Source organism: Balaenoptera ricei, chromosome 13 (assembly GCF_028023285.1).
Source record: "Balaenoptera ricei isolate mBalRic1 chromosome 13, mBalRic1.hap2, whole genome shotgun sequence".
Classification (NCBI taxonomy): Eukaryota; Metazoa; Chordata; class Mammalia; order Artiodactyla; family Balaenopteridae; genus Balaenoptera; species Balaenoptera ricei.
Window position 1 is genome coordinate 4,038,243 of NC_082651.1, and position 14,797 is coordinate 4,053,039.

The following is a 14,797-nucleotide window of genomic DNA, read 5'->3' on the forward strand; positions in this document are numbered from 1 at the left end:
GTGGCTGTACCATTTTGCATTTCCACCAGCAATGAATGAGTGTTCCTGTCGCTCTACATCCTTGCCAGCTTGTGGTACTGTCAGTGTTTTGAATTTTAGCCATTCTAATGGGTATTTAGTGGAATCTCATTGTTGTTTATACTTGCAATTCTATAATACTGTGTGATGTTGAGCATCTTTTTATGTGCTTATTTGCTATCTGTATATCTTCTTTGGTATTTGTTAATGTCTTTTGCCCATTTTTAAAAATTCAGGGGACTTCCCTCGTGGCACAGTGGTTAAGAATCCGCCTGCCAATGCAGGGGACACTGGTTCTATCCCTGGTCTGGGAAGATCCCACATGCCGTGGAGCAACTAATCCTGTGCACCACAACTACTGAACTTGAGCTCTAGAGACTTTGAGCCACAACTACTGAGCCCATGTGCCACAACTAGTGAAGCCCGTGCGCCTAGAGCCCGTGCTCTGAAACAAGAGAAGCCACCGCAATGAGAAGCCCACGCACTGCAACAAAGAGTAGCCCCCGCTTGCTGCAACTAGAGGAAGCCCGCATGCAGCAACAAAGACCCAACGCAGCCAAAAAAAAAAAAAAAAAAAAAAAAAATTAAAGAAAAAAATCAGGTAGTTCATTTTCTTGTCGTTGAGTTTTAAGAGTTCTTTGGATATTTTAGACAGCAGTCCTTAATCAAGTGTGCTATTTGCAAATATTTTATCCCAGTCTGTGTCTTGTCCTCTCATTGTCTTGGCAGTGTCTTTAACAGATGGAAACATTTTAATTTTAATGAAGTTCAACTTATCAATTTTTTTTTTTTTGATGGATCATGCCTTTGGTGTTGTATCTAAAAAATCATTACCAAACTCAAGGTAATATAGATTTTTTCCTCTGTTATCTTCTAGGAGTTTTATAGTTTTTCATTGTACATTTGATCTATGATCTATTTTGAGTTAATTTTTGTGAAGGGTGTAAGGTCTTTGTCTAGATTCCTTCCATGCATGTGGATGACCAGTTGTTCTAGTGCCTTTGGTGGAAAGACAGCCTTTGCTCCCTTGTCAAAAATAGATTGACTATATTTGCATGGTTCTATTTCTGGCCTCTCTATTCTGTTCCATTGATCTATCTATCATTCTTTCACCAATATCACATTGTCTAGATTATTGTAGCTTTATAGTAAGTCTTTGAGTCAGGTAGTATTAGTTCTTTGACTGTTTTTCTCATTCAATATAGTGTCGGCTATTCTGAATATTTGCTTTTAAACTTTAGAATCAGTTTGTTGATGTCCACAAAATAATTTACTGGAATTTCTACTGGGATTGCATTAAATCTATAAATCAAGTTGAGAGGAAGTGACAACTTGAAAATATTGAGTCTCCTTATCCATTACTGTGGAATTTATTTACCTGTTCTTCTTTGTGATTTCTTTCATCAAAGTTTTGTTGTTTCCTCATATAGATCTTATACATATTTTGTAGATTTATACCTATTTATTTTGGTGAGGTGCTAATGTAAACAGTATTGTGTTTTTAATTTCAAATCCTGAGATAATTGTTTTTATATAGGAAAGCTATTGGCTCTCGTATATTAAGCTTACACTCTTCAATCTTACTATAATTGATTAATACTTCCAGGTTTTCTTTTTTCTTTGTTGTCAATTCCTTGGAATTCTCTATGTAGACAATCATGTCATGTACTAACAAAGACAGTTTTATGTCTTCCTTCCCAATCTCCGTATATTTTATTTCCTTCTCTTTCTTCTTATATTAGGAAAGTTTTCATGTATGGTGTTGAAAAGGAGTGGTGAGAAGGGGCATTCTTGCTTTGTTCTTGATCTTAATGCACAAGCTTCTGGTTTCTCACCATTAAGCATTATGTTGGCTGTAGGGTTTTGTTCTGTTTGTTTGTTTGCTTGATTTTTTTGTTTGTTTCTTTGTGTTTTTGGTAGATGTTCTTTATCAAGTTGAGAAAGTTCCCTTCTGTTCCTAATTTGTTGAGTTTTTGTTTGTTTTTTACAATAAATAGGTATTGAGCTTTGTCAAATGCTTTTTAATACATGTAACTGATACAATAATTTTATTTTTTATTTATCCCATTTCATTTTTTATTTATTTAATGTTACTTATTATATGAAATAATTTTTGATTTTTTTTTTTTTTTGGCCACACCACACAGCATGTGGGATCTTAGTTGCCTGACCAGGGATCAAACCCACACCCCTTGCAGGGGAAGTGTGGAGTTTTAACCACTGGACCACCAGGGAAATACCAATTTTGAATGTTGAACCAGCTTTACATACTTCTAACGAATCCCATTTGATTGTGGGATTTGGTGGCTAATATTGAGTATGCATTGTTGGATCTGATTTTCTAATGCTTAGATGAGGAGTTTTGAATCTACGTTCTTGAGAAATATTGGTCTGTAGTTTTCCTGTAATGTCTTTGTCTGGTTTGGGTATACAGTTTTTATTTTACACTGGATATTGCAGTTGATGCTACGAGGTTCAGCAAATGGAATTTTTTTATACAGATGTATACTGTGATCTCTGACTCGCCCTCTTAGAGTGACCACACTGCTTTGCTTGAGCAAGTTCTTCCCGGCAGAAACGTGTGGGTAGTGTAGCAACCACATAGTGTGTCTTCCTCCACTCTGCTGCCTAGTTTTCAGCTTCTGAAAATAGTTGTTTTACATATTTTGTCCAGTGTTAGAGTTGTTTATAAAGAGAGGTTATTTCAATATCTGTTACTCTGTCATGGCCAGAATCAGGAGTCCAAGGCTTTATTTTAAGTCTTTTCTTGGCATTAAGTCTTGAGCATTTGAACTACATTTCTTAAGACCAAATTAAAAATGTAAAAATTTTTTTAAAAAAAGTCAGAACACTGTATGCTCATTTGCTTAAATGTTTTGTAACACCTGGATCTTCAGCCCTTCCCTTTCTCCAAGTCTGCAAATGCTAATTTAATCTGAGCTCTTCATCTCCAACGAAAAAATTTAAAAAGCCAATCTAATGTCCAATATTAGTAAAACTGGATAAAACTATGTATGTATTTTTGCTGAAGTAGAAATAGCTACAAAATCTGGGAGTTCTTTTCAAAGATCAAGAAATCTCTAGTTATGGAAACACAAAACAAAACAAACCATCTTTACAAGGATATGATGCTTGATCATTGGTACTTTACTACTTAGATGTGCTTTTCTATGCTTATAGCCCACTTTATAATATGTTCATACAAGTATAATTTTAGGGAAAGACACAAATGTCATTTCAACTTTTTTTTTTAAAAAGATTGATTGATTGATTGATTGATTGATTGATTGCTATGTTGGGTCTTCATTTCTGTGCCAGGGCCCTCTCTAGTTGCGGCAAGCGGGGGCCACTCTTCATCGCGGTGCACGGGCCTCTCATCATCGCGGCCTCTCTTGTTGCGGAGCACAGGCTCCAGATGCGCAGGCTCAGCAATTGTGGCTCACGGGCCTAGCCGCTCCGCGGCATATGGGATCCTCCCAGACCAGGGCTCGAACCCGTGTCCCCTGCATTAGCAGGCAGACTCTCAACCACTGCGCCACCAGGGAAGCCCCCATTTCAACTTTTTATCAGTGTTGGTAAAGAAGTTTCCAGAATGGTATGAAAATGGATCCAGGTGACAAGGTCTAGCCTCTCTTGTACGACATCATGATATGGCTGTGCTCATAATCTCTTCCCCTGAGTACAACTTCTGATATGGGACAAAAAAGGCACCTCCATTACACGGAAAATTACAGGCTTGGGTGAAAGCTGCACTTTGTATCATTCTTCAAGGAGACCTGGGTGAAGAACTTGCAGTTTTATTCCTAATAAACACCCCCCCACCCCCCAAATTGCATGACTTGCTTGGACTCTATTTCAAATTTGTTTTTAAAACTGTACACTGCTCCCCAATCCTTATGGCAATAATTCAAAATAATGTGGTACTATACAATAAATAAAAACCATTGTATTTTTACAGATCATTTTTTGTTTTTTTTTTAGTGGGGAAAGTCTTGCCTGTGCAGATAGCCAAGGGTCACCACTAGGAAGGCAATGAGTAAAGTGGAAATCCTGTGCTTACCTGCCCTGTGGCTCAGGCCAGCGAGGGTCAGTGAACACCCCTTCATTTCCTCTTCTGTTCTCTGACCCCATCTGTTTGAAGAGCACCATAGGGACGGTATCAATTTCCTTATGCTAGCAAAAACCACCCAGAAGGATCAACCATTTTCTCAAGCTGTAATTCCCCACTGTCCTTTATGTGTAAGTCTATGTGTTCACATGATTGTCATGTATACATCATAATTTCATTGGAACGAAAATTTCAATTTGTAAATATAAGTAAAGCAAAAATTCTGCTACTGCCACCCAGACAGTGGGCAGACGCCTTTATAAGATAGCTTGTTCTGACAATCAGCATTTCCTTCATATCAATCTAGAATTATGACACTCTTGGGAGAAAATTGGTTATAGCCAATGTTGTTGCTGAAATCTGTCCTCGGTTTACCAGTGCGAAATAGAAACGCAGAGACAAGAGCTTGGGGTGAAGTAGAAAAGAATAGTCTTATTGCTTTACCAGGCAAAGGGGACCACAGTGGGCTAATGCCCACAAGACTATGTGTCCTGACCTGAAGGGGGTAGTGAGGAGTTTTATAGCGTTTATGAGCAGGGCATGGTCAGCTCGTGGACACTCTTCTGATTGGTCAGTGGTGGGGTAATCAGGAGTCAGCATCATCAACCTTCTGGTTCCAACAGGTCTGGGGTCTCCGTGCTTGTGGGCAGCAGACAGTTAACTTCTCCCACCTGGAGGGGGTTTCAGTATCTGCAAAACAGATCAAAGGACATGGCTCAGAATATTCTCTATAGTCCTTGAGGAGGAACTAAAGGTCCTTGACTGTGTTTAATGTCTAAAGTATTATTATTTTGTCTTGCTTGACTGTTTTCCTTTCTTTCTGCATTTTCTCACTTCTCTGATTAAATTTATTCTTTGACTAAAATTTTTCTACAGACAAAAGGCAGGTGGAGGACATGGAGTGTGGGGGTCTATTCTGGGAAGGCCTCATAGGGTCCTGTTCAGTACAAGGTAAATGCAGAATCAATGGGAGAACTATCAGCAAAAATATTCACTACTTTCCGGGTCATAGGAAAATTTTCAAAAAAAAGAAATCTTTCTTATGTAGAAGAAAGCTTATGCACACATTTCTATGCTACAGCTTTTGAATGCTTTAATTTTTTTGGATGTGTCATGAACACATGGGCTCTACTTTTTGAACCCATTCCTCTCATTCATTTTAGCTCTCGAATTGTGCTTCTGTTGGAATATATTATACTCTATGTCAGGACCTTTGCACTTACTATGGGTAAAGAAGATGTGGCACATATATACAATGGTATATTACTCAGACATAAAAAGAAACGAAATTGAGTTATTTGTAGTGAGGTGGATGGACCTAGAGTCTGTCATACAGAGTGAAGTAAGTCAGAAAGAGAAAAACAAATACTATATGCTAACACATATATATGGACTCTAAAAAAAAAAAAATGGTTCTGATGAACCTAGGGACAGGACAAGAATAAAGACGCAGACATAGAGAATGGACTTGAGGACACGGGGAAGGGGAAGGGGAAGCTGGGATGAAGTAAGAGAGTAACAGTGACATATATACACCACCAAATGTAAAATAGATAGCTAGTGGGAAGCAGCTGCATAGCACAGGGAGATCAGCTCGGTGCTTTGCGACCACCTAGAGGGGTGGGATAAGGAGGGTGGGAGGGAGACGTAAGAGGGAAGGGATATGGGGATACACGTATACATATAGCTGATTCACTTTGTTATACAGTAGAAACTAACACAGCATTGTAAAGCAGTTATACTCCAATAAAGATGTTAAAAAAAAAAAGTGTCAACTTCTCTCTTTTTCATCCTTGAAAGCTTAGTTCAAATGTCATTTTTGCAGGAAAGTTTCTCTGACCAGTCTCTCCCTTTACATATCTTTAAAAACATGGTTTGCATTTTCTATTTATAGATTTGTGTTTTTATGTGATGAATTCCTGTTTCTACCACGGATTGTATGCTCCATGAGGGCTGAGACTTTGTATCTTTTGCTCACTATTTTATTCTTGGGAACTAGTCCAATGCCTAATACAGAGTTGGCCCTACATAGATGAATGCATTTCTAATGTTACAAATATTTTAAAATAAAGTTTCTCTTGCATTCATAATTCCTTAAGTAAATGGGGTCTTTATTTCCTCTTTCTTTCTTTTTTTTTTCCCTATCTTGGTTCCTCCTCTTATTCTTTTCTTCCATTCTCTGACTTTCATAGAAGACTCTGAGTTGGACTTCTCAAAAGGTAGGAGATGGGGATATCTTAAAAAGTAGGTCTTGTCTATAGAGACAAAAAATTTATTAGGTTTAATTCTGCCTTAAACTACTCTAGCAGAAAACTTCAAGAACTAGAATCTTAGATCTAGAATGCAGATTCATATTTCTTTTTTTTTTTTTTTTTTTTTAAATTTATTTATTTATTTATTTATTTATTTATGGCTGTGCTGGGTCTTCGTTTCTGTGCGAGGGCTTTCTCCAGTTGCGGCGAGCGGGGGCCACTCTTCATCGCAGTGCGCGGGCCTCTCACTGTCGCGGCCTCCCTTGTTGCGGAGCACAGGCTCCAGACGCACAGGCTCAGCAGTTGTGGCTCAGCAGTTGTGGCTCACGGGCCCAGCCGCTCCGCGGCATGTGGGATCTTCCCAGACCAGGGCTCGAACCCGTGTCCTCTGCATTGGCAGGCAGACTCTCAACCACTGCGCCACCAGGGAAGCCCCCAGATTCATATTTCTTCACAAATGTATAGCAATTTTCTAGAACAGTGCCTGGCAGGTAATACTAGGGGTTCACCACGTATTTGTTAAATGAATAAAACAATGAAATAGGCAGAAGAATGCTAACATGGAACCACTGTGCTCTCACTGGCTTATAAAATTTACTCTTAGTTAACTCCTTTAATAAAAATTAGTTGCAACATTTTGCCAGAAATCTTTGAATTGTACTAGTGGGTGCAGAAAATCAGATGGCTTCCTGCAACTTCAGCAGCTGCCATGCCCAGAAAATTATTGCTCTGAAAAGTTTCCAATAAGGTATATGAAAATATTTGACACTAAATGCTTCTAACACAGCTAAGTTTCTAATAGTTAGCTGTTTCATCATATTAGAAGACAAGGCATTTTAATGGCTCAAAATTGTATCAATACTCCCCAATCTATTTAATCTCTGGATAGTCCATGCAGTTACCATGGTGGGAGGAACCTACATTTCTATGTAATTTTCCATCTTCCTTTATTTGTATAAAGAACTTCTAAAGGGTAGAACTTATGTTTTAAAAATGAGTAATGAACATATGCATCCCTAATGCTATTACTTATTTAGTAATTTCTTCACCACCTTAGATTGAAATGTTAAGCTTTAGTAATGTAGCAGCAGTAATTATTTGTGTTGGCCAGGAAGTGCACAGTTCATGGGGAATACTGAATCACTTGAAAAGTTGGATTGGCCAATCTTTCTAGAAATCTGCTTCAACGGAGATACCAAGTCATTCTTTGCAGTTGACATATATTTGTCGAGGATGTTGTAGCAGGTGATAATTACTTGAATAGGGCACCTAGTCACAAAATCCTTCCTCTCCAGTAAGAAAAAATGTGGACATATTGTTAAAAAAACAATAGGCAATCTTTGTCTTGTAAAGTAATTTAAAAAAAATTTTTTTCATTTTCTTCAATATGGACTTTGTTTTTAATTAATAATCTTTGTTATTTCAGAGCAGTTCCATGATTACAGAAAGACTGAGCAGAAAGTACAGAGGTCCCATATCCTTCTCCTATCTTCCCACCTTTGGTTTCCCTTATTATCATTTTGCATTGGTGTGAAACATTTGTTACAATTGATGAGCCAATATTGATACACTATTATTAGCTAAAATCCATAGGTGGCATTAGGGCTCATTTTTTGTGTTATATAGATCTTCTGGTTTTGACAAATGTATAATGACATGTAGCCACCATTATAGTATCATACAAAATAGTTTCACTGCCCTAAAAACCCTCTACCGATTCATCCCTACCTCCCCCTAACCCCTGGCTACCACTGATCTTTTTACTATTTCCATACTTTCACCTTTCCTAGAATGTCGTATAGTCGGAATCTTACAGTATGTAGGTTTTTTAGATTGGCTTCTTTCTCTTAGTAATATGCGTTTATGATTCTTCCATGTCTTTTTGTGGCTTCATAGCTCATTTCTTCTTAGCACTGAATAATGTTCGATGGTATGGACGCATGCTTGTTTATCCATTCACCTACTGAAGGACATCTTGGTTACTTCAATTATGAATAAAACTGCTATGAACATCTGTGTGCCAGTTTTTGTGTGTTCATAAGTTTTCAACTCTTTTGGAAATCCCAAGGAGCTCAACTGCTGGATCAAATGGTAAACGCATGTTTATTTTCCTAAGAAACAGCCAAGCTGTCTTCCATTTTGAATTCCCACCCACAGTGAATGAGAGTTCGTATTGCTTCACATTCTGTCAGCATTTGGAGTTGTCAGTTTTAGATTTGCTGCATAGTTTTAATGATTACTAAAGTACTTCTAATATTTTTTGAGAGGGGACAGTATAAGACCTCGAATGATTGAGAAGACTCAGTATAGATTTTGGGGTCAAGCTTCTTAGTCACTTCCTATAGAACACTGTTGTATTTAGCAACTGTGTCACTAATTTGACAGGTACAATACAGTTTTTAAAATATCAGACTCGATTGTGTGTCACCAGCCTCAGCTTTCAGTCTGTGCTTTTTCCTGTGAAAAATGCCAGAGCTGCATTGCCGCCCATGATAATATGATGATTACCTCTCAGAGTAATAAAGGGGTTTTAAAATGAATGGCACCCTTTATGGGTTGATAATTCGTGTGGATAGCTTGTGAGTGACCTGTCTGCTCATTTCCTTACTACTGTCCAGCTTATGTAGGCCTATCAGGCCTGGAAATGCTGCATGACTTTGACCTCAGTGATGAAAGAGGTATATACTCCGAGAACTGAACCCCAGCATGCCTGGTCCATAACCTCTGTATCCAGCTACGTACACTGATCTCAAAATGTTATAAATGAGATTGTCACTGAGAAACATTCAATTTTTGTATTAAAGTTTCATTTGGATATCTTGCTTCCCTGAGGAAAGGTGTGACACATTTGAGTAGGTTTCTCTGGGAAACTGTATAATTTTATTTCCTAGTGATCTTAGGAATGAGGTTAAACTATGCTGGCAGAGTTTAAATGCACTATGACTTGGATTAAAAGCACACCGAGGTCACTTTCTGCCTTGTGATTCTTTCAAAGTAGCTTTTATATTTGAATGTCACTCTTGTGAACTGTGTTTAAATAGCAGAGTTCATAACTTCTTGATTATCTTAAGGATTATTAAAAAAAAAGTTAGTGTAAACAAGAGTAAAAGAGATTGAAGATCATCTTTCAGTCCCAAGAAACACCTGACATGGTTTATTCTTCTAGCAGAGCCAAAGGCTCTTAAAATATTCCTGGCAGACTGTTGTTCTTAAAAAAAATTTACCATCCCTTGTCAAAAATAAATCAAGTCATGCTAATCTTTACGTGCACTTAAAAAGGGACCCAAATTATGAGATGGTTTTATATACCAGATTACTCCAAATATTGCCTCTCTCTTGAAAGAGAGGATAAAAATGAATCAAATATCAAAAAAGTAAATTGTTCGCTTTTATTGCAATCATTTTCTCTTCTATAGAGATAATTAAATATAGCTTAAGAGACAAAAGTGGAGAGTCAGAGATAGACAGTGATTTCAAAGACCAGAATTTAATGTTTGCTTGCAAGATAGACCTATTAAAGACACACTATCAATAACATGTCAACTTTAGTTTATATTATGACTGCTGAGATGACCTAAAACGGATACTAAATGTGAAAACAGACAATTCTCTCTTAAGACTGACTATAACCTAGTGCTTTTTAGTAAATGAAACTTTATTGAAGCAATTGTATTGTTAGTGATAATTCGATTTCCTTTTCCCCACGTTCCATTTTTGTCTTTGAAAAAGCGATCATCTGTTTTATATATATATATTTTAAGGATGTGGTGGTGGAAGATGGGCTTAGGCTAAAAATAGTAATATTAGTACAAATTTGATGCAGTCAGAACAGTTAACCAAATAGTTTAAAATATAGCTGGGAAATTTAAAGAAAAAAATTAAGAGAAAGGACTACAGAAGGCCCATAAATATAAGCTATGTACCGACATGTTTTCAAATTTCTCAAGAATAAATAAGGAGGCGTTTGCACCCAAGATCTTGAAGAAAAACACACACATGTACAAGCACAAACACACACACACAGAAGAAAAAAATAAGCAAGGAAATTCTTTCCAATCGTTGGCTTCATGAATACAACTGCTCTCCTGTTCTTGAAGCTGTTACTCGCCAAATAAAACATCACGATTCCACTAGGAAATGGCCAGCTAAACAGAAAGTGCCATGAATCTGCTGCTGTTGAATATATGGGCTTCTCCATGAAGTCCCCTGTGTCAAAAATTGTTATAGAGGCTTTTTTGTTGTTTTGGACATTCCCAGTACTGGTTGCTCAGTGTTATGTAAATGACAAATGACTCGAAAAAATACTGGCATAGGTAAATAAGGAAATCAGTTTCCTCATGAAAGGATCCAAACAGGTTCAACTGCCATCTGAATGCAGCTTCTTAATATCTAAGAGATGTTTGTAATCTTTGGTGAATTTGGATATTGTTTTATTAAAGCAACATGAATTTACCTAGATGGATCGTCAAGGGGAAAAAAATCCAGAAACATGGGTTAGAGCCTTTTTGTTTATTCTTCATATGGACCAGATTTAGTTTTATTTGTACCTGCAAATAAAAGGTTGAGAATTTTGTGACCAGGTGAATCAACATAAGAGATAGGTTGTATATTTATCTTTTTTCTGTCGATAGGTCTTATAATTGATTCTGTAAAGTATTACTCATGGTGAAAAGATTCATTAGTACATTTTCCCTTTTTGAAAAAGTTATCCATGCTCCTTTTCATAAGAATTGAAAATGTATTTTAATGTGTTATATCAAATAATTTTATTTATAATTATCAAATATTCCAGATTTGCACAAAATACTGAAAATAACAGACTCATATGCAACCACCGCCTGTATCAAACAAATGTTAACAAAAAATAAATATTGTATTTTTTAAATGGTTGAAAAATAAAGTTAAAAAATACTTGAACAAAGTAGCCGCTGTTTTTTAATACCCTAGTCCCACGTCCAGGAAAGAAGGTGAAATTAAAAACATAGACACCTTCCAATGAGAATGACATTTAACCACACAAAAATGAATTACTACAAATCTCAAAATAGTATGAACTGTAAGGGTAGGATGGAAAACTTTATATTGGAAGTTCTTTCAGCTGAAAATATCTAATATGTAGGTGAGGAACTCAACTATTTAACTTGAAGATTTGTTTTGCAAATCTAAAAAAGTTTCCCTCCATCATATCTTCTAAGTAGAACTACATCAGAACATATTTTTCTTGTCCAGATTTTGTATTTGTTGTTTTGATTAAGTGAATTTTCAATACAAAGCTGTCAAAGCAAGGGAAGTCTCCATATTTAAGAGATTGTTAGTTGAGAGAGGTTACCAGCTCGGTAAAGATTTGACAGCTGAGACCAGGCGACTATTCCTCATCTTTCTTGGTCCAGCCCTGAGGAGTATCTTCAATGTCACACATTTTTGACATGTCCAGACCACACAAGGACACCCACCTCATTTTGTTAGTGTTGCCTCTTGATGATTTAAATATAGATTATCCAGCTTATCTGCTCTTTATTACATTTGACTGTGAATGACTTAAACTTTTTACCAATTTCCAGTTTATCCTCAAAGCTGAAAGACATAACTTATGACTATTTGAAAGGATACAGTTACACAAAAAAGATTTTAGAATGCTTGAAGCGATAGTAGCATATTTGAAATATATATATTTGATATATATATAAAGTATATGTATATCAGATATGTACATATTACCTTACAATGACTAATTGGAAGAGGGCAGCCATCATTTACATATTTGTTCATTTATTCAATGGACATGTAGGGAAATGAAGACGAAGATGCATTTCCCAGCAGAATTCTACAGTCACATGGCTGGACAAATTAAGCGTCATGAGTTCATGAAGAAAATTACTCAATGCTACGGTCATTTGTGGGACTCTCCTGACCCCTCCTTAGCCTTCCCTCTGTCCGGCAAGTTTCTTTGCTGACCTTCACATGCTGTTCTCCCCCCAGCCCCCCTGCCTTTGATTGCCCTCTGCCTTGCTGGACAACGTGCTTTCTAATTATCCCAGCGCTTCCTAATCCCCTTACCAACATTAGGTCACACTTGCTCCACAAAACCTTCCCCAGTTTCTCTGACTCCTATTTTCTTTGTTATCTAAATTCCTTCAGGACATCCTGCTCGGTATTGGTGGATTCAGGGTCTGGAATCCTTGTCTGTGCAGGTGTGACATAGCCTTCTCCCCCAGAAAACAAAACAAAACAAACAAACAAAACAGCAAAACAAAACTACTTAATTACTCGGAACTTAGAATTTAATATTAAATTTTGTTTAAATAAAATGACAACTTGGGGCTTCCCTGGTGGCGCAGTGGTTGAGAATCTGCCTGCCAATGCAGGGGACACGGGTTCGAGCCCTGGTCCGGGAAGATCCCACATGCCGCGGAGCAACTAGGCCCGTGAGCCACAATTACTGAGCCTGCGCATCTGGAGCCTGTGCTCCACAACAAGAGAGGCCACGATAATGAGAGGCCCGCGCACCGCGATGAAGAGTGGCCCCCACTTGCCACAACTAGAGAAAGCCCTCGCACAGAAACGAAGACCCACCCAACACAGTCATAAATAAATAAATAAATACTTTAAAAAAAAAAAAAAAAAAAAATGACAACTTAATCAAGTTATACCGTGTTTTTAAAAACAAATTGTCAGAACCTACTGTATAGCACAGGGAACTATATTCAATACCTTGTAATAACCTATAATGGAAAAGAATACAAAAAGGAATATATATATATATAAAAAACTGCATCATTTTAAAAAAATATTTATTTATTTATGGCTGTGTTGGTTCTTCGTTTCTGTGCGAGGGCTTTCTCCAGTTGTGGCGAGCGGGGGCCACTCTTCATCGCGGTGCACGGGCCTCTCACTGTCGCGGCCTCTCTTGTTGTGGAGCACAGGCTCCAGACGCGCAGGCTCAGTAGTTGTGGCGCACAGGCTTAGTTGCTCCACGGCATGTGGGATCTTCCCGGACCAGGGCTCGAACCCGTGCCCCATGCATCGGCAGGCAGACTCTCAACCACTGTGCCACCAGGGAAGCCCAAAACTGCATGATTTTGTTGTACACCTGAAACTAACACAACATTGTAAGTCAACTATACTTCAAGTAAAAAAAATATTGTCTATACTTTCAGCTCTTATGCTAGTTAATGCTTTGCCTCCAAGGAATCTATTTGGTGATGCAACAATATATGACTTATATAGGTGTCATAGTGAAGAAACAAAGAAGAATTCATAAAGAAGTTCTTTATTAAAAGCCTGTTTGTTTCAGGTACTATGCTAGATTCTGGGATAGATAAAATGGAGGTACGATAAGATGACACTCATGGAAAAATGAGGGTCGGGGACTAACAGAATTTTGTAACTCATTTACTGACTATGAGGTTGTGATGACATCCAGAACCAATACACCTTCACTCTCTTTCAACCCGAGTCTTTCTTTCTGCATAGAGCCTGACCCCACTGAATTGCTCTTTTCTTTGACCTCCATTTCAACTGATGAGCTTTACCTCTCCTGGTCCCTTCTTGAATATCAGCCCTCTTTGGTTGTTACTTGTTAAGTCTGAGTTTGCAGGATTAGACCTTAAATCATATAACTGTGATTCTTACGTGCCATTCCTAAGGAATAACGAGATTTGAAGAGATTGTTTTCGCCACTGCATGCGTTCATGGAAAAAGTAAAGATAAATGCAGTCAGATGTGGATTTTAGCCACACTGTATGCTGGCTTTAGGCTGGTGTGTTCTCCTGTAGTGAGGTGTAAATTTGGCAACTTCAAGGAGGGGGAGAATTCTTACTGGAAGCACAGAAATATGAGAACTTTGTGGCAAATGAGCCTCCAATGTGGAAAGGTGGCAGGGCTGCCACAATTAGGCAGTGCACAACCTACAACCTTCCCTAGGGACCCTGCTGGCAGGCATTGTGGTGGAAAGGGCTTTCACCAGGAGCACTTGGTGATGACAATGAGACCTATGTGTGGGGGCTATGGGTGATAAGAGAGGGCTGACATTTAGACAAATTGGATAGCTAACAGGTAGAGAAGGAGAAAGAGACTCTGATGGAACCACTGGTGAGATAGAAGATAAACCAGAAAGTGTGAAGTCACAGATCCAAGAAAAGAGAAGACCTCAAGAAGGAGGAAGAAATACTGCTGCAGATCAAGGAAGATATGGCGAGTACGTGTTAAGAGGTAGAAACAATCTTCGAATTGTACCTGCTACATTTTCAATCACATTTCATAAATCCGCATGCCAATCTTGGTAATCGAGATCATCAACATTTTTCAGTCCTGCATGTTGCAATTTTTAAATTATTCTCAAGCAGAGAGATGATCCTACGAAGTCACTATTATTACGACAAACTTCAAGGTGACCTTTTCCCAAGGTACAATAGCAGGA